At 46.1% G+C, this 27,125-nt stretch overlaps 1 protein-coding gene across 1 annotated transcript in view; it reads right to left on the bottom strand.

Annotated features, from left to right (window-relative positions):
• The window catches only part of glp2r (glucagon-like peptide 2 receptor), a gene marked incomplete at both ends in the record, with an annotated part of 120,507 nt that overhangs the window by 78,536 nt on the left and 14,846 nt on the right, over positions 1-27,125 (bottom strand). The window lies entirely within an intron of this gene.

Raw genomic sequence — 27,125 nt, 5'->3', positions numbered from 1 at the left:
CTTGGGAATAAATGATAAGTACAGGTCAGATGAGTGTAGACTAATAGCTGACAATATTCTGTGATATATGAAAGTGCACTGATAGGAGAGGAACATACAAAGAATGGACTTCATTCAAAACTAGTTTAAGATTATATCTGCGACCGAACAATGTTAAAAGCAGATTGTAAGTATGCATAAGCTTGGCTGAGAGTGGGGGCACAACAGTACATGACTGTGTCATCAGCATAGAAGTGGAGATTAGAATTCGGAACATTTTGACCAAGTTATTGATGTAAATAGTGAATAATATTTGACCAAGGACTGAACCCTGGAGCACACCTCTGAACACATTCATTACTGTAGAGCTGGCACCATCAAACTGAACACACTGATTTATCTCAGCAAGGCAAACCAGCAAACAGCATGGTTAGACAATCCTATATCAAGTAAGTTCAAGTTCTTTAATAGTTGTCATACAGAAGTACAGAATACTTTCATACAAAATGCTTCTTACTGTTACGCTCCAGAGACTGTGCTAGACAAGATAGTATCAAATAACATAATAACATAATATAGCATGAATTTAGAAGAAGAAAATGAGGTCACAGTTGTTCGGTATAGACATATGTACAATGTTCTGAGTTACCATATAATATACAATACACAACTATGCAGTGTACTAATGTACAGTACTATCTAGTGCAAAGCAGAAATGGGATGAGGTACAATTTTAGGTACAATTTACAGTAAGGTGTACGAGTTGTAGTGCAATCCTTCATCCATAAATATAAAGTGTGGGGAGTGGGTGCTACAGTGTGTTTGTTTAAAGTGGGTGTGTGCTATAAAGTGTGTGTAGTGGGTGCTACAGTGTGTTTGTTTAAAGTGAGTGTGTGCGTGTGGATGTGTGTGCTATGTGTGTTTGGTGGTTGTTGTTGTGTAGTGTTCATTCATTGTTCGTTTAGCAGCCTGATGGCCTGGGGATAGAAGCTACTTCTGAGTCTTTCTGTGCTCGCCTTGAGACTCCTGTATCGCTTGCCTGACGGCAGCAGTTCAAAGAGGCAGTTGTTCGGGTGGCTCGAGTCCTTAATAATTCTCTTAGCCTTCCCCTTGCAACGCTTGTAGTAAATGTTCTGGAGGGTGGGGAGCCCCCCTCCAATTGTGCGTTCGGCTGAACGTGTCACTCTTTGTAGTCTGCTTTGGTCTTTTGCAGTGCTATTCCCAAACCAGGAGGTGATGTTGCCGGTCAAGATGCTCTCTATTGTACATGAGTAGAAGTTCTTAAGGATCTTCTGGCTGACTTGGAACTTCCTTAGGCGCCTGAGGAAGTAGAGGCGTTGTCGTGCCTTCTTCACCACACTGTTAATGTGTATGGTCCATTTCAAGTCCTCGGATATGTGGGCTCCGAGGTACTTGAAGCTGTTGACTCTCTCAACCGGTGCCCCGTCGATGCTGAGGGGGCTGTAGTCCTTGACCCCCGACCTCCTGAAGTCCACAATCATCTCCTTTGTTTTGCTGACGTTCAGGGAGAGGCTGTTTTCCTGGCACCATCCCGCCAGGACCTTGACCTCTTCCAGGTAGGCCCTCTCGTCGTTGGCAGAGATCAGGCCCACCACCACTGTGTCGTCAGCAAATTTGACGATTGTATTGCTACTCCGCTGAGCCACACAGTCGTGTGTGTACAGGGAGTAGAGGAGGGGACTCAGAACACAGCCCTGGGGGGCCCCTATGTTGAGGGTGATGGATGAGGAGGTGCAGTTGCCTGCTCTCACCACCTGGGGTCTGCCAGTCAGGAAGTCCAAGACCCACTGGCAGAGGTCATAGCCCAAGCCCAGGTCCCTGAGCTTGGCTATGAGTATGGAGGGGACTATGGTATTGAATGCCGAGCTGTAGTCGATGAATAGCATTCTCACATAGTTCCCCTGCCTCTTGTCCAGGTGTGATGCTGCTGTGTGCAGCACATGGGATATGGCGTCCTCCGTGGACCTGTTGGGGCGGTATGCAAATTGCAGGGGGTCCATGTTGATGGGGAGGGAGGAGCAGATGTAGCCCTTTACTAGCTTCTCAAAGCACTTCATGGCTATGGAGGTGAGAGCTACAGGGCGGTAGTCGTTGAGGCAAGCAGGCTTGGATTTTTTGGGTACAGGGATAATAGTGGACTTCTTCAGGCAGGTGGGGATGACAGCCTGTTCTAAGGACAGGTTAAATATGTCAGTGAATACTGGGGCCAGTTGGTCGGCACAGACTTTTAGGACGCGGCCGGGGATGCCGTCCGGACCTGCTGCCTTCCTGATATTCACTTTTTTAAAGGTCCGCCTCACCTCATGCTCTGTTACCCTGAACACTGCGCCTCCATCAGCAGCCGACCCCCCCCCCCCCATTGCCGAGGCTTGTGAGCTGGTGTTGTTATTACCAGCATCAAACCTCGCATAGAAGGTATTGAGGTCGTTTGCTAAGGAGATGTCACTGTTCAGTTTGAGGGAGGCGCCTTTGTAGTCTGTCATCGTTTTGAGCCCCTGCCACATAGCTCTAGAGTCAGCTTGTTCAAACTGGAGTTCAATTTTATCCCTGTAGCGCCGTTTGGCCTCTGACACTGTCCTCCTTACGTTGTGTTGCGCCACCTTGTGGTCGTTCATGTTGCCTGCCACTAGGCCGTCATTGTATGCTTTGGTGCGCTCTCTCAGAGCTTCACGGACGGATTTGTCTACCCAGGGTTTTTGATTTGGGTAAACTTTCATTTTGGTAGTGGGGATTGTTTCTTTCACCCTAGTACAGACATAGTCCAGCACTGTCTCCGTGTAGGCATTAATGTTATCTGTGTCGCGGAATACAATCCAGTCTGTGTTGTGAAACACTGACACTAGTGTATCCTCTGACGTCACATCCCATTTCTGCACCTCTCGCGAGACTACGGGAGTACTTTTAATTCTTTGTCTGTACTTTGGTGTAAGGAAAATGGATGCGTGATCTGACTTGCCAAAGCCACTATCAGAATGAGCCTTGTAGCCACCTTTAAATTGCGTGTAACAGTGATCTAGGATGTTACCGCCTCTGGTGTTGCAAGTCACATGCTGGTAGAAATCAGGCAATACCTTTCTCAGATTGGCGCTATTGAAATCTCCCAGTACTAAAATGGCGGCGTTAACGTTCGTCGCCTTCTTTTCTACTGGTCGAAGGCTTTTGACACATCGATAAAAAGATAAATGTCTTGCAGAAACTGAAAGTGAAGTGATCGCAAACCCTGTTGAAAACAATATTATATATAGGAAGTTAACGGCTTATTTGATGATGACTTTAGTATTAATGCAAGATTATCTCTTGATCTAATATCTGACAGGACTTTTGTCAATATTTTACTAAGGCCATTTTATTATTTCAAATTAAAAACATAAAGCAAACGTGATAAAACAAAAAAAAGTGGCCTAACAAACTGAGTAATTACTGCATTAAGTTATGGCCAAGCTTGCATTCACAGTGAATAGCTCGTCACACTGACCATCACAAGGTTTCATTAAGGGCACAGAAGTACTCTAAAAAGGATTCCACTGTCCCCTAACTCACACAGCAATGAAAGGACTGTTTAGTGTTCGCTATGTTAAAGCCCCATTCCCTGATCCAAAACGTAAACAAATGGATAGCCCCAGAACAAGAAACAAGACTGGAGACATGTTTTCATTATGTAGTTGATTAGCTCTTAATACAAGTACTGTACTAACACTAGACTAAACAGGTGGCCCAAATATGAGCTTTTAATTGTATTTTGCTGTATTTAGCTGCTGTACAATATTTGTTCACGTTGGTGATGTTTGTAAACACTGGAGTGAAACAGACCTATGTGATTCTGATTTACAATGATTTTTTTTTTTTTATATTTCTTTTGACAGACAAACATTAACAGTAAATATCTCAATAAATCACAGTAATATACATTCCTGTATTTGAATCAATAAATGTAGGTTACGAGATATATACCTAATCCCCATTATACATATACATATGCTCTTGCTCGTTCTTCTTCCCCCCCCTCAGGACCCCCCTTGGATAATTTACAATGATTTACAATGATTTGTGAAAATCAATGAGCATATTTTCCATCTAAACACCAAACTCTTCATGTGTTTGTGTGACTATACCCCACATTTACAATAGGATCTACAAAAGAAAATCTGGATTTGGACTTTAAATGTGTAATATCATATGAATCATAATAAATGGTGAAATAAAAGATAAATACAAAGCATAGTTTCTGCAAAGAAAAAAGTATATAGATGATTAACCAATACACATAATCAGAGCAGCATAACTGGACCACATACCGCATAACGATAGGTTATAACTATAACCAAGTTCTGTGAGTAATGGTGACGCTCGGCGTCACTACTGCACTATACTTCACTCGTGCACGCGCACTGAATAAAAAATTCCACAATGTACCTTTACATCCCAACATTTGTCTGGCCACACCCCCATCCGCTTACCTACATAAGCAGGGGTGTTGTTATTATAATACATAATATTGGTTCCGCCCTGTTGTTGTAGTACCCGGACCAAGGACCGGGGTAGAGGAACAGTGCTTGATGTACGGATGCACAACAGAGAGAGTGCCTTGATGTACGGATAGACAACGTGAATAAAAGCCAGTAAAGAAACCCTAGCCTAACCTGTTTATTCCTAGTTAGGAATACTGGAAACAACAAACATAACATGGTGTCAGATAATGGAACTGGCGACGCGGAGTTGAATCGACGTCAAGAAGGAATGTGCTGGATTCCGAAGGCACAAATGTGCGCACTGCTAGCGAGAGGATCAGCATGCGAGCATGTCTACTAGTGAAAGTGAAAGTGATCAAGCTAACGACGTGAGTGAAAACGTTTCAACCAATCAAGAAGGAGACCAAGAAAATCCTGCACCCATAGTGTTCCCCGTCATGGATAAGATCAGTCCTCCCACACCCATGCAGTTCAGCGGCAATCTTGCTGATAATTGGAAGAGATTTAAGCAGAGATTTAGTATTTACTTGGCTGCAAGTGGGGCGGGGGGAGGAGATGAGAACAGAAAAGCGGCTATATTTTTGCATGTAATAGGAGAAGATGCATTGGATATTTACAACAGCTTTCAGATAGATGAGGGAAATATAACATTGACTGAGCTAGTGACAAAGTTTGAGGAGTACTTTGTGCCCAGTAAAAATGTCACTTTTGAGAGATATACATTTTTCTCTGCCAGTCAGAAAACAGGTGACAGTTTTGATCAGTACTTAACTGAACTACTTATGTTGAGTCATGTGAATTCGAAGATTTAAGAAACTCATTAGTCAGAGATAGAATAATATGTGGAATTCCTGATAATGGGCTCAGAGAAAGATTACTACGTGAACATGATTTAACGCTAGAGAAAACAGTTCACATGTGCAGAGCAGCAGAAACCACTCGTGCACAAGCAAAGGAGCTGCGCACGGATGAGTCGGCAGCAGTGCATGCCGTGAAAAGAGAGGGACAGCGCCCAAAACAGTTTGTAAAACAAAAGCCTACAGAGCAAAGTCCCAGGAGTCCAAACAGTAGATGTGGAAGATGTGGAGGCAAGCATATGTCTAGGGCATGCCCTGCTTATGGGAAAGTCTGCCACAAGTGTGGGAAGGATAACCACTTTGCGAAGTATTGCAGAGCTGAGGCTTCAGGGATGAAAGTGAACACAGTGGAAGAAGAGCCAGAGGAGTTCTTTGTGGACTCAGTAGTACAGTCTAGCACGGCAGAGGCGGCAGAATGGATAGTCCCATTAACTGTGAATGAGACCATAATTCCATTTAAGATAGACACTGGTGCACAGGTCAACCTGTTGTCCATAGACGATTACAGGACCCTCACAGTTAAGAGCAAAATACACCCTGTGAAAGTAAACGTGACTGGTTATACAGGAGAGACTGTTCCAGTTAAGGGGTGTTGTGTAGTGACTCTAAAGCACAAGGGACAGCAGTTAAGGGCACAGGTGCTCATAGTAGAGAAGAGCGTACAGCCAATCCTAGGTCTGAGTACCTGTGAAAAGCTTGACTTAGTGAGGAGGGTGTTTGTAGTGAATTCCCAGACTAGCACAGACCACAAAGCAGTCATGCAGGAGTACAGCGATGTCTTTGAAGGACTAGGATGCTTGCCTGGTGAGCACAAGATATGTGTGGATGACACAGTGACTCCTGTAGTGCATGCGTGCAGAAAGATTCCATTTGCACTGAGAGACAAACTCAAAAAGGAGTTAGCCCGCATGGAGAAGATGGGCGTCATAAAGAAAATAGATGAGCCAACAGATTGGGTGAGCTCACTAGTAGTATTGACGAAGACAAATGGATCTCTACGCACCTGTCTCGATCCACGGGATCTAAACAGGGCTATAAAGCGTGAGCATTTCAAGCTTCCAACAAGAGAAGAGATCATGTCACAGTTTGCCGGTGCTAAATGGTTTAGCAAGCTGGATGCGTCAACAGGCTTCTGGCAGATGAAGCTGGATGAGGCAAGCTCAAAACTGTGCACGTTCATTACACCAGAAGGAAGGTTTCGCTTTCTGCGTTTACCTTACGGTATTCTGTCTTCGCCCGAAGTTTACCACAAGACAATCCATATGATCTATGAGCACATAGAGGGAGTGGAGACCATGATGGATGACATCATCGTGTGGGGATCCACAAGAGAAGAACATGATGCACGGCTGAGGGAAGTACTGGATCTGACACGCAAGTCCAATCTGAAATTAAACCGAGACAAGTGTGAGTTTGCAGTGAAAAGCCTTACCTTTGTGGGAGATGTGATTTCAGAGCAAGGTGTCAAGCCGGATCCAAGGAAGACGTCAGCCATAGTGAACATGGAACGTCCACAGAGCAAAGAAGATGTGAGGAGATTTCTGGGAATGGTCACATACTTGGCTAAGTTTATCCCCCAGTTGTCTGCCCAGTCAGCACCACTCAGAGGGCTTCTAGAGCAGAAGAACGAGTGGGAATGGTCTCATGAGCAGGAAGAATGCTTCAAAATGCTGAAAGAGATCTTAACCAAGGAACCAGTGCTCAAGTTTTATGACCCAGAACGGATCACTAGGATATCGGCAGATGCTTCTCAGTACGGCCTAGGAGCAGTACTGCTACAGATGTATGACAACAGCTGGCAGCCCGTAGCCTACGCATCTCGTGCATTGACAAGTGCTGAAGTTAGATATGCACAAATAGAAAAGGAACTTTTAGCCAGCACATATGCATGTGAACGTTTCCATCAGTACATATACGGAAAGGCTTTTGAAGTGGAAACAGACCACAAGCCCCTAGTATCAATAATGGCCAAGCCCCTCAATGATTGTCCTCTGAGGATTCAGCGACTGTCAATCAGACTGCAGAAATATGATGTGAACATGGTCTATACACCAGGAAAATTCATGTTTACTGCTGACACGCTCTCACGCGCAGTCAACAAAATGGAAAGTCCAAATGAACAGAAAAGCATAGAAATACAAGCCTATGTTGACATGATTGTTACATCACTTCCTGTGTCTGCTGAGCGAACAGAGAAGATCAGGAAAGCAACTGAACTAGACGACACAATGAAAGAGCTCAAGAAGACCATACTGAAAGGGTGGCCTGAGCAAAAGCGTGAATGCCCGGGTCAGATCCAAGATTACTGGGCATGCAGATCAGAGCTCTCAGTTGCTAATGAAATTGTTTTCAAAGGAAGCAAGTTTGTCATCCCGGCATCCATGCGCAAGGAAATGCTGCAGAAAGTGCATGAGGGACATTTGGGTGAGGAAAAATGTAAACGTAGAGCGCGTGAAGTAATGTACTGGCCAAGACTCAACCAAGACATCAGCCACACCACAGCTGCATGTGAAATATGTCTCACCTACAGGTCTAAACAACAAGCAGAGCCGCTCATGCCCCACCCTGTACCTGATCGCCCGTACCAGAAGGTCGGAGTCGATTTGTTTGACTGTAACGGTAAAAGCAACATTGTAGTCACAGATTACTACTCCAACTACCCGGAAGTTGTAACACTGCAGTCAACATCCAGCAAAACAGTCATAGCCTACCTGAAAACAGTCTTCGCGAGACATGGAGTTCCCTGTGAGCTGTTTTCAGATAATGGGCCACAGTTTTCCAGCAGCGAGTTTGCTTCGTTTGCAGAGGACTGGGGTTTTCACCACGCCACCTCTAGCCCGAACTACCCGAGATCCAATGGGCTCGCAGAGAGTTCAGTCAAGATCGTCAAGGCCCTCATGAAGAAGGCTCAAGATGGACAGGAGGAGTTCCAGAGGAGTCTGATGATATACAGGAGTGCCCCATTGGAAAATGGTTTGTCCCCAGCCCAGATGCTGATGGGAAGGCGCTTACGCACTAACCTTCCTATCCATGAGAACCTGTTGACACCAGAAGGAGCGCACAAAATCAGCTCAAGGAAACAATAACAAAAAGAGAAACACAAATTGCAACATGACAAGAAGGCAAAACACTTACCAAGCCTCAAGCCAGGCGATACAGTCCGTATCCTGGATCACACAACAGGCACATGGAGACAAGGAGGACGCGTGCAAAGAGAAGTTTCACCACGCTCATACCAGATCCAGACAGACCATGGTGCTTCTCTGAGACGAAACCGTGTGGATTTGAGACCACAGGTGACAGTCCCAGAGACAGACTCTCAACAACGAAGCACTGCAGAGGTGTTAGATGCTCCCAGGAGTGAGCATTTTTGTCAGAGTTCCCCAGACCGCAGTGACTCTGTCATGCCAAAAGGGGGCAGCACGCCCTCTGAGACCTGCTGCAGGCCTAAAAGGACTGTTAAACCTCCTGAGAGACTTATTGCACAGTGCTGAAAGGCATGTGGACTGTGGACGTGGATAGGGTAAAGAAAAGAGGACACTTGATGATGAAGGTTAAATGAAAAAGAAAATGTAAAAAAAAAAAAGAGGATTGTAAAGAAAGATTTGATGCATATGCTTATTGTTTGAATGCATACGTTCATGTTTAAAAATTATGTTTATTATTGGAATGTACAGGTTTAAGAACAGTCGGAAACGAACGTTTTGTTATAGACGACTACAGGAAAAGAACAAGTTGTGTCTGTTTAAAAGAAGGGAAGATGTGTTGTTATTATAATACATAATATTGGTTCCGCCCTGTTGTTGTAGTACCCGGACCGAGGACCGGGGTAGAGGAACAGTGCTTGATGTACGGATGCACAACAGAGAGAGTGCCTTGATGTACGGATAGACAACGTGAATAAAAGCCAGTAAATAAACCCTAGCCTAGCCTGTTTATTCCTAGTTAGGAAAACTGGAAACAACAAACATAACAGTCACCTACTCACCTCCTTCCCAAGCTTTCACCACAAGGTGAGATCAAGGGCCGCAGCGGCGTCTGATGCAGAGCGTCACCATTACTCACAGAACTTGGTTATAGTTATAACTAGGGCTGTCAGTTTATCGCGTTAATTAGATTAATTAATTACACAGCAAATTATCGCGTTATGAAAATTAACTCAAAATTAATTACATTTTTTTTTTTTTTTTTTTTTTATAATATTTTTTTTGTATCTCATTCATTCCATAAGAATGTAGAATACACATTTACAGACTTTTTTATTTTTTAATATGGTCCATTTGCATGTTCTTGGTATCTGATTCTAGGGACATCTATGAATCTCAGGGAATGTATTCCCAGTGTCAGAAATACTGTGGGTTAGATCCACAAAGAATGGATTGCGCGGTGCAAGTTGCACCCTGGTCTGCATCCCCTTAACAATTGTGTGCCGTACTGTATTGTACCCATTCTGCAATCTGTTAATAACATTTTCATTCAATCAATCAATCTGCGCGGTGATTGATTGAATGAAAATTTTATTTTGAGTAAATTGTAATGAACCAAATGAGAATATCAATAAATTTGTTTGTATCTTTGACTGTGAATAACACCATGCTCAAATTGACCAGACCTGAAAAATCTAAGCAAATTAATAGATGGAAGATGATTAAACAGAAGGTTTTGTAGATACAGTACTGAATTCTGCCATCCGGACACATGCAATTTGAAATATGATTATATAATATAGAATATCAGGCATAAAATGGTTATGCGATTAAAATGCGATTAATTAGATTAATTAATTACAAATCCTGTAATTAATTAGATTAATTTTTTTAATCGCCTGACAGCACTAGTTATAATAAAATCGTTCTGTGTCGTATGGTTCTCGCTCGGCGTCACTACTGCACAAGGGAAGCCGAGCGAGAGCCATCGCCCGACAAATGTACCCCGCTGAGGCCCCCCACAACCATCAGATCGGGGAGGACCGAGCCCCCCCGACCCTCCCTAATGGAGGCTACCCTCCCTATTGGAGGTTCACGGGAGGGCGACGGATCCGACCGTGCGAAGAGGCACTCAAGCAACTCAACGCACAGGGTGAGCAGACCGTGGCTTGACCCCACGACTACACACACGCACAACCCGCATGCCACCCGGGAACGAACGGAAGGAACAACCTCGTTACTGCCCCCAGAATCACGGGGTCAAGAGCAAACCCAACCCCGTGGCAAAGCCGTAGCAGCGGAGCGCGAAGGAAGACCCAGACCCACTGAAGGGACTGGATCCCCTGGAAAACGGGGGCCCGGAGAGGTCAATGACGCCAGGCATCAAGACCCCACCAGGCGGTCACTTAGTGACACCGCCCCCCACATTGCCAGCGTATTCGGATAAGGCCCCTCCAAGAGCGGGCCCTTTCCCCCCAATAGCACACCGCCTGGCACACTGATGCTGCAGAACAGGCAGTCAGCATGGCCGTAAGCACACAAAAAAGGTTAACCAACGGAAGCAGGCAGCGCACCGGGGAAACCAGGCAACAGGCTGTAACCTGAGCCTGGAGCACTGCGGACGAGACAAGTTTCAAGTTTCAAGTTTCTTTAATAGTTGTCATACAGAAGTACAGAATACTTTCATACAAAATGCTTCTTACTGTTACGCTCCAGAGACTGTGCTAGACAAGATAGTATCAAATAACATAGTATAGCATGTAATTTAGAAGAAGAAAATGAGGTCACAGTGTTCGGTATAGACATATGTACAATGTTCTGAGTTACCATATAATATACAATACTATGCAGTGTACTAATGTACAGTACTATATAGTGCAAAGCAGAAATGGGATGAGGTACAATTTAGGTACAATTTACAGTAAGGTGTACGAGTTGTAGTGCAATCCTTCATCAATAAATATAAAGTGTGGGGAGTGGGTGCTACAGTGTGTTTGTTTAAAGTGGGTGTGTGCTATAAAGTGTGTGGAGTGGGTGCTACAGTGTGTTTGTTTAAAGTGAGTGTGTGCGTGTGGATGTGTGTGCTATGTGCGTTTGGTGGTTGTTGTTGTGTAGTGTTCATTGTTCGTTTAGCAGCCTGATGGCCTGGGGATAGAAGCTTCTTCTGAGTCTTTCTGTGCTCGCCTTGAGACTCCGGTATCGCTTGCCTGACCGCAGCAGTTCAAAGAGGCAGTTGTTCGGGTGACTGGAGTCTTTAATGATTCTCTTAGCCTTGCCCTTGCAACGCTTGTTGTAAATGTTCTGGAGGGTGGGGAGCCCCCCTCCAATTGTGCGTTCGGCTGAACGTGTCACTCTTTGTAGTCTGCTTCGGTCTTGTGCAGTGCTATTCCCAAACCAGGAGGTGATGTTGCCAGTCAAGATGTTCTCTATTGTACATGAGTAGAAATTCTTAAGGATCTTCTGACTGACTTGGAACTTCCTTAGGCGCCTGAGGAAGTAGAGGCGTTGTCGTGCCTTCTTCACAACACTGTCAATGTGTGTGGTCCATGTCAAGTCCTCGGATATGTAGGCTCCGAGGTAGTTAAAGCTGTTGACTCTCTCAACCGGTGCCCCGTCGATGCTGAGGGGGCTGTAGTCCTTGACCCCCGACCTCCTGAAGTCCACAATCATCTCCTTTGTTTTGCTGACGTTCAGGGAGAGGCTGTTTTCCTGGCACCATCCCGCCAGGACCTTGACCTCTTCCAGGTAGGCCCTCTCGTCGTTGGCAGAGATCAGGCCCACCACCACTGTGTCGTCAGCAAATTTGATGATTGTATTGCTACTCCGCTGAGCCACACAGTCGTGTGTGTACAGAGAGTAGAGGAGGGGACTCAGAACACAGCCCTGGGGGGCCCCTATGTTGAGGGTGATGGATGAGGAGGTGCAGTTGCCTGCTCTCACCACCTGGGGTCTGCCAGTCAGGAAGTCCAAGACCCACTGGCAGAGGTCATAGTTCAAGCCCAGGTCCCTGAGCTTGGCTATGAGTATGGAGGGGACTATGGTATTGAATGCCGAGCTGTAGTCGATGAATAGCATTCTCACATAGTTCCCCTGCCTCTTGTCCAGGTGTGATGCTGCTGTGTGCAGCACATGGGCTATGGCGTCCTCCGTGGACCTGTTGGGGCGGTATGCAAATTGCAGGGGGTCCATGTTGATGGGGAGGGAGGAGCAGATGTAGCCCTTTACTAGCTTCTCAAAGCACTTCATGGCTATGGAGGTGAGAGATACAGGGCGGTAGTCGTTGAGGCAAGCAGGCTTGGATCTTTTGGGTACAGGGATAATAGTGGACTTCTTCAGGCAGGTGGGGATGACAGCCTGTTCTAAGGACAGGTTAAATATGTCAGTGAATACTGGGGCCAGTTGGTCGGCACAGACTTTTAGGACGCGGCCGGGGATGCCGTCCGGACCTGCTGCCTTCCTGATATTCACTTTTTTAAAGGTCCGCCTCACCACAGACAGGCGCCAAAGGAGTCAGCTGAAAACAGCCCCCCCGGCGGAAGGGGCGTATGCTGGCGTTGTTGCATGACAAAGCCTCCATTAAAAAAAACCCACCCAGAGGGGTTGAGGCAGAGAAGGCTGACATGATTGGCAGACGTCATGAACGTGCAGGGGCACACTCAACCGGGTAACCCGGGAGTTGACACTGCTCCAACACACCAGGGAATCAACCACCCTGTCGTTACCCTATGCGGTGGTCGTTCCTATAACCCCTCAAGAAAAAACTCCAAAACACACCTGCGGGCATAACTGGCTATACCGCAGTACAAGTGTTTCAGTTTTCAAAAAAGGGTTATTCCAGGCCTACGGGTCGACGAAACATTACTTCGGACCGGGCCCGGCGGCACGGGAAGCACAGGGTTACCAGAGGAGGTCCAAGACCACCCCAACAGCCCCCTTTTCGCCATGCGTGAGAGAGGAGCGAAAATAATGGAGAACCAGCCCTAAGCACACCGCACTTGGTATTCCCAGGCGGTCTCCCAACCAAGTACTAACCAGGACCGAACCTGCGTAGTGGCCGAGATCGGACGAGATCGGGCGTGTACAGGTTGGCATGGCCGTAAGCCATTACGATAGTACAGAGTACAATATGTACCCAACAAGGGTCTCCATAGCGCCTAACCCTGTGACACCCGGACCGACCTGGCATTTTTCCCCCCGAAAAAAGCACAAGTCCCTCAGGGTACCAGAACAGCAGATCTGCATCCCCGGCGGACAACGGGTTAACTGACCTGGACCAGCGTGACCAGACCAGTCCCGTGTCCTAACCACGCCGACATGCCCACTCCAGGAGAGGGGGTAGGTATCCGTGTCGATCTAAAACATGAAAAGAGGGCGCCACCCAGACGGTCCTCATTTAGACCGTGGTCAGTGGCCCACCCCAAGGGCGTGAGACTCCTCTACCTATGTTCAGATCTATTCCGTTAACATCTCCCACATATGAACGAGAATTCATCGAGACAACCTAGTAAACTGGCGCTCGGAAGAGACAAAACTCCATCCCAGTTGCCCTATAAAAACGCTGTTTTAACAAGCAACCAAGGCGCACTTAGCCCCTGTGTGATTCTGTCACAGAAACACACCTGAGCCAGCACTATGTATGCGTCGAGACCCAAACACATCAATGGATAGTCTAGCAAGACACCAAACATTGTTCCTCCAAGTCGCCTGGGAGAATGACACGGAGCCGTCGTGCTTCATGTACCTTCCTCTTTTTATTCAAAAAAAGAAAGAACACAGACCGACATGAATCCCTCGTGACGCCGCTGAGGGTAAAAATAGTTTACATTTTTACATCCCACCACCGTCCCATAGGGAGGAGACGGAAATCCCCAGAGAGACTTCCCACGCGAGCTGTATAGATTGAAAAGAATATATTGCAACATTGAGCCATGTACATTTTTGGTTTAGGGCTCTCCGAGGAGGAGGCACTGAACCAATACACACTCAATAATCGAATTGAATCGAATACACACACAATAGAGCAGGACTCCTTTTTGAAGTTCTACTCACCTTGACAATCTGAGGAGGAGGCTCTGCACTCTGAGGAGGCTCCCTCACATGGAAGGAGAGTCCTAACTCACAGAAGGCCTGAGTAGGAGCTTCGTGAGGAGGAGCCCTGACCACTCCCTGAAACAGATCCATCATATGGACCTGAACAGCTCACGGAAGTCTTACCAACAGAGACGCGCACAGTGACGTACTCTATGGCGGGGGAATTTCTGGGGCGTGGGACCAGGAAACTCCCCCCCCCCCCCCCTCTTACCCTGTAACGTGCCGAACAGCAACGTGACAGGAACCTTGAAGGACAGGAGGTTGGAACCCCTGCCCGTTAAAAGGGGAGGAAAGGATTACCAGTTCACCCCTTTACGACCCCACACCCATGATACGATGTAATGACAAAAAAGAGCATGACACAGTCACAGTCAGCTACATGAAGTGTCTAACAGCTTCACACAGCTCATGTGCTAACCTGCTATCTGATTTTTACTAAGGAAAAAACACAGAATAGAGAGGGCCCCCTTAAGAGCCCCGGTACCAGACTTACACATGTGCTTCTGTGGCCAACCTAACCCAGTTGTAGATCACACGACACACACAACCCTTTATCACCACAAAAAATGGCAATACACTCTGCAGAGGAACGCCGTTTTTCATAATGAGAGAATACACAATTCTCGATTAGTATCGGCCACAGGCTTTGCTAAGCACACACGAAAAGTGACCAAACAATCTTTTCTTTAGGAAAATATAGTTTCTCAAGCGGTTTTAGCACAACCCCAGCAACCAAGCTAAGGGTTACATCGTATCCCACCACACAGTGACACAATATATTGTAACAACATGTCTGAGAGGAGGGTGGGGAAGTCGCCCGGGAACCGGGGGGATCACTCCTCCTACCTTACCCTTAATACGGCCAGTTGAACAGGTAAACCCGTTAATATGTGAACACACTGTTCATTGTCATTACAGGCTGAGAAAAAAATTCATTCTTCACTCATATGTCACTGAGCATAGCTTTATAGGTTAAATTAGTTTCAAGTTTCAAGTTTCTTTAATAGTTGTCATACAGAAGTACAGAATACTTTTATACAAAATGCTTCTTACTGTTTCGCTCCAGAGACTGTGTTAGACAAGATAAGTATGAAATAAAATAGTATAGCATGTAAAATAGAAGTAAAAATAGAGGTCACAGTGTTCAGTATAGACATATGTACAATGTTCGATGGAGAATAGAAGTAACTGAGTTACCATACAATATACAATATACTATGCAATGTACTAATATACAATACTATATAGTGCAGAGCAGAAATGGGATGAGGTACAATTTAGGTACAATTTACAGTACGAGTTGTAGTGCAAATCCTTTACCAATAAATATAAAGTGTAAAGTGTGTTTAGGTGTTCTAAAGTGTGTAAAGTGGGTGCTGCAGTGAGTTGTTTGTTTAAAGTGAGTGTGTGCGTGTGGATGTGTGTGCTGTGTGCATTTGATGGTTGTTGCATAGTGTTTATTGTTCGTTGAGCAGCCTGATGGCCTGGGGATGTGCTCGCCTTAAGACTCCGGTATCGCTTGCCTGACCGCAGCAGTTCAAAGAGGCAGTTGTTCGGGTCGCTGGAGTCCTTGATGATTCTCTTAGCCTTCCCCCTGCACCGCTTGTTGTAAATGTTCTGGAGGGTGGGAAGCCCCCCTCCAATTGTGCGTTCGGCTGAACGTGTCACTCTTTGTAGTCTGCTACGGTCTTGTGCAGTGCTATTCCCAAACCAGGAGGTGATGTTGCCAGTCAGGATGCTCTCGATTGTACATGAGTAGAAGTTCCTAAGGATCTTCTGACTGACTTGGAACTTCCTTAGGCGCCTGAGGAAGTAGAGGCGTTGTCGTGCCTTCTTCACAACACTGTCAATGTGTGTGGTCCATGTCACCTCGGATATGTGGGCTCCGAGGTACTTGAAACTGTTCACTCTCTCAACCGGTGCCCCCTCGATGCTGAGGCGGCTGTAGTCCTTGACCCCCGACCTCCTGAAGTCCACAATCATCTCTTTTGTTTGGCTGACGTTCAGGGAGAGGCAGTTCTCCTGACACCACTGTGACAGATTCTCTACCTCTTCCAGGTAGGCCCTCTCGTCGTTGGCAGAGATCAGGCCCACCACTACTGTGTCATCAGCAAATTTGATGATTGTGTTGTTGTTCCGCTGTGCCACGCAGTCATGTGTGTACAGGGAGTTGAGGAGGGGGCTCAGAACACAGCCCTGGGGGGCCCCTATGTTGAGCGTGATGGATGAGGAGGTGCAGTTGCCTGCTCTTACCACCTGGGGTCTGCCCATCAGGAAGTCCAAGACCCACTGGCAGAGGTCATAGTTCAAGCCCAGGTCCCTGAGCTTGGCTATGAGTTTGGAGGGGACTATGGTATTGAATGCTGAGCTGTAGTCAATGAACAGCATCCTCACATAGTTCCCCTTCCTCTTGTCCAGGTGTGATGCTGCTGTGTGCAGCACATGGGCTATGGCATCCTCCGTGGATCTGTTAGGGCGGTATGCAAATTGCAGTGGGTCCAGGTTGATGGGGAGGGAGGAACAGATGTAGCCCTTCACTAGCTTCTCAAAGCACTTCATGGCTATGGAGGTGATGGCTACAGGGCGGTAGTCGTTGAGGCAAGCGGGCGTAGATCTTTTGGGTACAGGGATGATGGTGGACTTCTTCAGACAGGTGGGGATGACAGCCTGTTCTAAGGACAGGTTAAAGATGTCAGTGAATACCGGGGCCAGTTGGTCGGCACAGACTTTTAGGATGCGGCCGGGGATGCCGTCCGGTCCTGCTGCCTTCCTGATATTCACTTTTTTAAAGGTCCGCCTCACCTCATGCTCTGTTACCCTGAACACTGAGTCTCCATCAGCAGACCCCCCCCCCCCATTGCCGTGGCTTGTAGGCTGGTGTTGTTATTCACAGCCTCAAACCTCGCATAGAAGGTGTTGAGATCATTTGCTAAGGAGATGTCACTGTTCAGTTTGAGGGGGGTGCCTTTGTAATCTGTCATTGTTCTGAGGCCCTGCCACATACCTCTAGAGTCAGCCTGTTCAAACTGAAGTTCAACTTTATCCCTGTAACGCCGTTTTGCCTCTATTACTGCTCTCCTGACGTTGTATCTTGCCGTCTTGTGTTCTTCCATGTTGCCTGTCATCAGCCCGGTGTTGTAGGCTGAGGTGCGCACTTTCATAGCCTCACGGACCGATTTATCTACCCAAGGCTTTTGATTTGGGTAGATTCTAATTGTGGTAGAGGGGATTGTTTCTTCTACCAGAGTACAGACAAAGTCAAGCACCGTTTCAGTGTATTCGTTAATATTGGCTGTGTTATCACGGAATACACTCCAGTCTGTGCATTCAAGTGCAGCTTGGAGTGTCTCCTCTGACGTCACAGTCCAACGCTTAACCTCTCGCGATACTACCGGCGTTCGCTTGAGACTCTGTCTATACTTTGGCAAAAGAAAGATGGCGGCGTGGTCCGATTTACCGAATGGACTAAGAGCCTGTGACTTGTACCCATTCTTAAATTGTGAGTATACATGGTCTAATATGTAATATATATTAACCCCCTTAGTTGTGAGTACACGGTACATGAACACACATGATGTTTCTCAACACAACAAACCAGATCATTTTTACATCTGTAACAAACAACCCGATTTGCATGGAGAAGCTAATACCAGTGACAAGACAATTCACACACAACTCGCGTCATATCCTAAATGTATTGCAGCAACACTTGTTTTGGAAAACATCGTTATTACAAAACATTAGAAGGGAAGGAAGAAGACGCGTTTTAAGGTCTGGTCAGGACCTTCCTCACCGTGAGCGCAGACCACGCAAACTGCAGTCTCTAACAGGGCACCGATAGTAAACACAGCATCCTGTGTTTGACGACACGGGCAGCGTCGCTGCTCCACCCCGCCGCTACGGTTCTCCTTGTTGACGCAGTCCTCGCCGGCCGGGCTCCCGGTAGGTTTGACTAACATCCTCTGTCAAAGATGACGTCATAGTCAGAGTGTTTAAAGCATGTTATAGTCTCAGAACGTTCAACAGTGTAGCATTAAGCTAACAGCCGATCGGCTGATAGCCACAAGCTAACGTATACCAGCCTGGTAAACACAGCGAGCTAACGCTGCAGCTAACAGCTGCGCGGCTAACAGGTAGGCCACAACTAGCACGCAAGCTAAGCAGCTATCACCTGAACTTGTACACAAACGATATAACAAGCCACACTTCCGACAGGCCGCCGTCTGAAAACCCTCCTCACCTTTAAGAGAGAAGAGAAAAAGAGATGTCAACACAGTTTACAACGGTGATTTTACCAGACATCCGGCGGAGCCAGCACCAGTCCCATCTGGGTTGCAGCCGACTTGAACATGGATCTTCCGATAACGAACGTCCATGCCCACATTTCCTCGTTAGGGTATACTCTCATTTGTATATGAAAGATGGGGCCTACACGGTGACAGAGAAGCATCCACTCGTCCAGAGAATCCTGGGATCACCAGTTACTGGTCGTGGCCCACTAGTTGACTATAATGGGCTTCAAACCAAGATCCTCCGCCGTCGCCTAAGAGGCTGAACAGAGGACCCTAATCTGGGGCCGGTTTTCGTAAACATTGTCAGCTAGCCCCCATAGCACTAACAGACAAGTGGTGCTCGCAAGCAAACATTACTCACCCAACCTGGAACCCACCGCTTCTCACAACAGTCGGTGTGCGTCCTACAGTCCAGCTGTGTTGCTGGAGGGTCTTACCCCATCCAGCCGCAGCAAGGAGGATTGTAGTTGGGAAGCATGTCAGCGGCGTGAGCTCCTAATACGAAAAAACCCGGTGGAGGTGTAGAATGATCATCATCTTCCAGACACTCCAGTAACTAAGACAATATCGCCGTATTTTCTCGAAAATAGTGAGAGAGAAAATAAAGATATGATGTCAACGTATCTCTTGTTTTCCAACTTTCTTCTACTAACAACCTCGTCAAGTGGGGATCTACCGAAGGCACTTCCTTGTGGTGAAAGCGAAGAAGGAGGTGAGTAGGTGACCACACCCCTGCTTATGTAGGTAAGCGGATGGGGGTGTGGCCAGACGAATGTTGGGATGTAAAGGTACATTCTGGATTTTTTTATTCAGTGCGCGTGCACAAGTGAAGTATAGTGCAGTAGTGACGCCGAGCGAGAACCATACGACACAGAACCTATAGAGGTCAATGGATTGAGGATTGCATAGCAAATACTTCTCTACTTTTACTTACGTATAATTTGAAGGACTTTTACTTTTACCAGAGTACTCATTTATCTGGGTATTTCTACTTTTACTTACGTAAAGGAAATGTGTACTTGTTCCACCACTGCACGTGGCAGTAAGAAGCAGCTGAAATGAAGAGCTGTGTTTATGTGCGTCGAGTAAAGGAGGTTAATGTCAGCGATACATCATCCGGAGTAATTGTGTTTCCGTTACATGATGATAGAGAGGTTGCACGCAGCAGGGTTATGGATATGACAGGGAATCCATTCTAGGAACTGTATATGAGACAATGAGAGGGGTATCATGGTGCCGCAGTGGCCCCCAGCCACACAATCATTTCTGACTGTGATGTACGAAAACAACCGGTGAAATAAGATTACTCTACATCCAACCCCGCGAGCATGACTGTAGACAGTTGTTACAAGGGCCATCGGTCTCTACTGAGCTTGCAACTAATAAACAATTTAGAAGAGAAGGTTTGGACAAACAACAATGGGAATATATGAAAAATATCCTCGCCCGGGTTCAGGAGAATTTAAATGGGATTAAAGCAATTTCATGCAGACACGGTCCCCGGGGGGGGGGGGGGGGGGGGGGAGGGCTGCTCCAGTATTGCAATCCCATTCTGTCTGCGAGCCGGACGTGGATGGAGCCGAGAGTGAAGAGGCTGTCAAGGAGGTAATGTGAGGAGTCAAGTGTAGCCATTTGAAACCCAGATAATTCTCCGGGTGCTCAGAGAACTCTCCCCGAGAACCTCAAAGCTTTATTAGGCAAACCTCTCTGCCTAACGACATGAACAATATCTGCCGCTTGTCTGTCGGTCAAAGAGATAAAATGAAAGTATAAAAAGTTGACAAAATTTTGGGCGGAACAGGAGGAGAAGTGTCTGACATAGCAGCGGGACCATCTGGCCAGAGTGCCTCCTCATTAAAAGAGAGAGAGGAGTTACAACCACAAGTGTCTCATTTGGGTTTTATCCAGAAACAGACCGGTAGGCTATAGTTTATCTCACCGCCAGTTAACAGTTTACAAGATGCCACACACAAACTCTGTCTGTGACTTTTCACACGTTCAAGATCATTATGGTTAGAATCATTTGTTTGTCTCGGGAGGAGCTTACCTTGGTGTCGAAGTTTATTCATTTACCACTGTCTACAATTTATCTTGGCGTGAAATCGTAGTGGTAAATGAATAAACATCGACAGACGGAGACTGTATATATAAACGTGTCTTTATTTAAGGCCATGTGTTTGTGAACGGTAGCGTCCATGGGGTGTGTTTCCTTTCAAGTGTGTGAGTGCTGGAGATATCTAAAGGATTCCATTTCATAAAACACATCCACGTTCACTTTTAAGTGCTTCCCATGATCTTTAACTCTTAAAGGGGTTAAGATGTACATTTTATGAGCACAGAATATAAACACGGGCTGGCCAACAGATAATCTGAAGCCCAGTTTTCCTTTTACAGTATGTCCTTCATTGTCAGTGAGGAGAATGTGAAGCATTTTCTACTTAAAATTCCAGATTTCTAAAAAGTTACTACCAGTTTGTCTACCAGTAGGCCCTGTCTTGGCTGAACGAACACCTTGTTTAGATTAGATTAGATTAGATTAGATTAGCACAGTATGACAACAATAAATTGGCATCTAACCAGAGAGCAAGGGTGACAGTAAAGTACATTAACAATATACAATGCACAAGTGATTCAAATGGAATATATATATAAAGTAAATTATGCTAACCTGACGTGTACAGTGTTACAGTATTAGTATGTACAGTGATAAAAGTATGAATTCACTATGATAGTAAGCCATACTGGCCAGTGGTATAACTAGTAAGAGTAGGTTACAGATATAGATATAGTATACAGGTATGTATACAGGTATGTAAATAAACAGGAATGTATGCAGGTAGCCTATATTCAGACAGACAAGTATGGATATATATATACTGTATATATGGTATATACAGTAATATTGTACATGGCTATCATTTCTCACAAGGTTGCATTCCAGACCTTGTGAGGAATGATTAATGCCTGCATACGGTGGTGCAGCCTCCGGTATCACATGGTTATAAAGCAAAGAGAACTGATTTCTGAAGCTGTCTGCTGTTTTACTGATCCAATTTGGGTCAGAGATATTGGATTTTGTTCCTGACTCTAGGAGATCAGTGAGCTGAGGTGATGTGATACCTGCAGTTCTTTTTGTGGGAATATTTGCTTGGCAAACTTTTTTTTCTATGGCCTTGTATTAACTCTTTGGACGCCAGACCCGAGGATAGTCGGGTTATCTCGCCATGCTTTGAGCGCCAGGACCCCCGAAAACCCGAGTATAGTTGGGTTTTCATCGTTGTTTATTTAATTCGATATTTCCATTCATTACAGGCACACGGACTTGGGGTTAACATGGGGAATCATCCTGAGAATGCCAAAGTGCAATACCGGCCGCATCCACCCAAGTGGCAGTATCGAGCACACTTTGAAACATTATTTCTTGGCCTGTGCGTCAATCAAATGTCTCCGGGCGCACTTTTCTTTGTCGGGCGAGATGGGCGGGTATCCCGATCCCATTGAGAAGCGTCAAATGCCTCAGATGCCTCTGTTGTGGTGGATTATGTTGGCGACACGATGGACACCGGTACTTGGACTCGCGATCAGACAATTGGAATATTCTTTTTGGGGTACCTCCTAGTGAAGGTAAGGATTCAATTATATCAATCCCGCTTTGATCTAACCATGATTTCACCTTGATCGCAACGTTTGTGTAATGTTACTCCACAACGTATGCCATTGGTGACGATCAAAGCATCAACAAATGTACCCCCCTCCCCCTTTCATGCATTCATGATGAAACATAATACCTATTATATATATTTGATTTGGAAATAGTAGCGTGTCCAGGCGAGAAACGGCAACGCTTTTAGTGAAATTCACATTTTGCTGCATATCGTCGTTTTCTGGGATTAGACAGGATTACTCTAAAACTATGCTCATATTCACCACGGTATAACGTGAACGTATTGATGATTTTTTTCTTCTTCACATATTGAACGATGGATAGTTGATGTCAAATGAGCCATAGTATTGTATCCATAGCTATAATATAGAATATATATATAGCCCTGCAAACACCGCCACTTATTCCTATCTTTTGGAGCGTTGGCGTGGTAGGAACAAAGATACTCTAGGCTGATTGAGTTAAGAGACTGTGTAGCTGTTTAGGGTATAAAGCATATTCCACAGATTCACAGCTTGCCATGATGAAAATAATCTGCTACTGTATGTGGAAAAAAACATGTTATTGTATCAAATTCATATAATAAACAAATTAATGTTCAATTATTAAATTAGTGCTAGTTGAGAATGTTAACTGTAACTGTAACTGCATACGATGTAACTGTGTTAAAGGTGCTATAGATAACATTCAGACACTAGATGTCACACTAGAGTACCAGCATGTCATTTATCCAATCAGATGTATTCCATGTGGGGAAATGGAAAGTAGGGAGTACATGCCTGCAACATGTAAACAATATTCATTTAGGACATGCACATTTTTTTTAAATGATAAATGCATTATTCAAGCATCTTTTTATTCTGCACCTTTGTAAAAGCTCTGTGGATGTAGATCTACATATAAATGGTATCTCTGTGAAATGGAATGGCTACATTTACCATTATAACTACTTAGATTACTGTCATCCCATTAAATGCTGGTAGTGGTTTCACAACCCTATGCAAGTACTACCGTTCTATAATACTAGCATTGGCACAATTGGTGCATGTAATGTTCCCTACCAATACGTAGGCTACTCAGTTCACCTTGCTGCCGTATATATACACAACATAATGTACATGATATAAATGACATACATTTCTACCGTGTGGATATAGAATTCTTGCAGCTTGCACAAATAACCATAAATTCACGAGAGAGAATCTTAAGCACAGGTCCAAGAGGGTCGTCCGTATATTTACATGCCTCTATGCATTTGCTCTGCTCTCCCACCACCTCACGGCTCCATCATCCGAAAGTCAGGACACAGGCTGGATAAACACAGCACTCGGGGGGTTGGGGAGAGAGGCTGCACAGTGCAGTGCTACACACAGATGTTTACGATCCGCTGCAAATGGTGTTTAGCAGACGAGACAGGTGCTATGTGGGTTAAACGTAAATTGTTTGCTTCTCTGATGTCTCTGAGGCCCATCCTGTGGTGGTGGGAACTTGGAACGTTGCTCTCGCTTTGCAGGTGAAATGTTTTTAACTGACACTTCGGAGGAGAGAGGGAGCCTGGCGTGCGACTGCTGTTGTGAATGAGTTCCGCTCTGTTCCGTTAAAGCTGCAGTAGTTGACTTAGCAAGAGTGTGTTAACCTGCTCAGCAGAAATTGAGCAAGCTCTGCGTCACTTTTCAAGCCCATGCACAACAAAGGTTTTCCACAGACTCTCAGAGGCAGCAGAAGCTACTGACATTTTCAAAACATTTTACGCTTTCACTACCACGCTACAGAAGGTTAACCCTTTACTATCACACTGCAGATGGTCTGAAAAGTGAAAGGGTTAACCCTTTGTCGTGTGGCAGTGAAATGGTTAACCTTCTGTATTGTCGCAGTGAAAGGGTTAAACCATTTGGTAGTGTGGCAGTGAAAGGGTTAATAAAATAAAATACCAAACAAAATCGGCAGGTGGTTCTGATCGGCAGGTGGTTTTTCTCATTGTGTGTAGTTTTTGATGAGAAACAAAAAGTACACAAAATTGGGCAGAATTTTAACATCCAATCAGATGTTTTTGGCCTGCCAAGTGGTGTTGCTGGGGTCGCATCAGAAAACTGACACCAACACCATTGTTTTCCTCGTCAAAAAGTACACATAATGTGAAAAACTACCTGCCAAATTCTTTATTTCTTATGCAGCTTAAAGCTGCTGGTGCCTCTGGGAGTCTGGGGAAAACGCGTTCATGGCCTTGTGCTGGGTGATGTAAACTCACTCTTGCTAATTACTCCGAACGAAGTTGCCTACAGCAGCTTTAAGACACAGCAAAAGAATAAAGACAAAGTTACTGTGTGTGTTTAGGTGTACAGTATGTATGACTTTATAGATTGCACTGCAGCTGTAACAGGTGCAGAAAGAAGCCAAAAATACATGATAAGCATCATTCTTACCCATAAGGTTGTACATAAGATATATGCATAATATGCATTGTGTATATGCATGCATGTCCATGTGAGTACTGTGTGTCCGTCTCTGTGTGTGTGTACAAATACATGTGTGCATACTCTGTGTGTTTACATTCTTGGTGAGGAGTGATGGCAGGTCCTCTGTGGAGGGGGACTGACAAGAGCGGTGGCTCTCAGCTGGAAAAACAAACAGGGTGAGGGGTACTGAGAGAGCTGGAGTCTGGGGATGGCCGGGAACATCCTGTCCGCTGGCCTGCCTCGGTCAACACGGCTACACCTCGGGGCGGTGCATCTCTCTGTAGCTAACAACGTCACCACCACAAACATCACCACCTCGGAGCCAAGGTTGAGCCCAAGCAATCACAGTTTTGTTTCTGCGCGCAAGTACAGTGGAAATGTACAGTAGCCTACCAACACGCATTCTCTATCCATGGGTAAATTGCACAGTGATGGTTTGGCTGCAATTTCAACTGGAAAATCACTTGACCTCTCATACAGAAAGGGTCATCCTAAAGGGGAATGTCACCCATTTTAACATTCACATAAATGTTATTTATGTGCCCTAGGACAGTTGAGTCATGAGTCAGGCTCTGAAAGTGCGCACATCAGCCTACAACTCCGGCCTGGTGACAGGCAACATGGAAGAACACAAGACGGCAAGATACAAAGTCAGGAGAGCAGTAATAGAGGCAAAACGGCGTTACAGGGATAAAGTTGAACTTCAGGCTGAACAGGCTGACTCTAGAGGCATGTGGCAGGGCCTCAGAACAATGACAGATTACAAAGGCACCTCCCTCAAGCTGAACAGTGGCATATCCTTAGCAAATGATCTCAACTCCTTCTATGCAAGGTTTGAGGCTGTGAATAACAACACCAGCCTACAAACCACGGCAATGGGGGGGGGGGGGGGGGGGTCTGCTGATGGAGACTCAGTGTTCAGGGTAACAGAGCATGAGGTGAGACGGATCTTTAAAAAAGTGAATATCAGGAAGGCAGCAGGACCGGACGGCATCCCCGGCCGCGTCCTAAAAGTCTGTGCCGACCAACTGGCCCCGGTATTCACTGACATCTTCAACCTGTCCTTGGAACAGGCTGTCATCCCCACCTGTCTGAAGAAGTCCACCATCATCCCTGTACCCAAAAAATCTACGCCCGCTTGCCTCAACGACTACCGCCCTGTAGCCCTCACCTCCATAGCCATGAAGTGCTTTGAGAAGCTAGTGAAGGGCTACATCTGTTCCTCCCTCCCCATCAACCTGGACCCCCTGCTATTTGCATATCGCCCCAACAGGTCCACGGAGGACGCCATAGCCCATGTGCTGCACACAGCAGCATCACACCTGGACAAGAGGCAGGGGAACTATGTGAGAATGCTGTTCATCGACTACAGCTCAGCATTCAATACCATAGTCCCCTCCAAACTCATAGCCAAGCTCAGGGACCTGGGCTTGAACTATGACCTCTGCCAGTGGGTCTTGGACTTCCTGACGGGCAGACCCCAGGTGGTAAGAGCAGGCAACTGCACCTCCTCATCCATCACGCTCAACATAGGGGCCCCCCAGGGCTGTGTTCTGAGCCCCCTCCTCTACTCCCTGTACACACATGACTGCGTGGCACAGCGGAACAACAACACAATCATCAAATTTGCTGATGACACAGTAGTGGTGGGCCTGATCTCTGCCAACGACGAGAGGGCCTACCTGGAAGAGGTAGAAAATATGTCACAGTGGTGTCAGGAGAACTGCCTCTCCCTGAACGTCAGCAAAACAAAAGAGATGATTGTGGACTTCAGGAGGTCGGGGGTCAAGGACTAAAGCCCCCTCAGCATCGACGGGGCACCGGTTGAGAGAGTGAACAGTTTCAAGTACCTCGGAGCCCACATATCCGAGGACTTGACATGGACCACACACATTGACAGTGTTGTGAAGAAGGCACGACAACGCCTTTACTTCCTCAGGCGCCTAAGGAAGTTCCAAGTCAGTCAGAAGATCCTTAGGAACTTCTACTCATGTACAATAGAGAGCATCCTGACTGGCAACATCACCTCCTGGTTTGGGAATAGCACTGCACAAGACCGTAGCAGACTACAAAGAGTGACACGTTCAGCCGAACGCACAATTGGAGGGGGGCTTCCCACCCTCCAGAACATTTACAACAAGCGGTGCAGGGGGAAGGCTAAGAGAATTATTAAGGACTCGAGCCACCCGAACAACTGCCTCTTTGAACTGCTGCGGTCAGGCAAGCGATACCGGAGTCTTAAGGCGAGCACAGAAAGACTCAGAAGAAGCTTCTATCCCCAGGCCATCAGGCTGCTAAACGAACAATAAACACTATGCAACAACCATCAAATGCACACAGCACACACACCCACACGCACACACTCACTTA

The sequence above is a fragment of the Notolepis coatsorum genome (assembly GCF_963971535.1).
Source record: "Notolepis coatsorum genome assembly, chromosome: 10".
Lineage (NCBI taxonomy): Eukaryota > Metazoa > Chordata > Actinopteri > Aulopiformes > Paralepididae > Notolepis > Notolepis coatsorum.
This window is presented reverse-complemented; position numbering and strand designations above follow the sequence as displayed.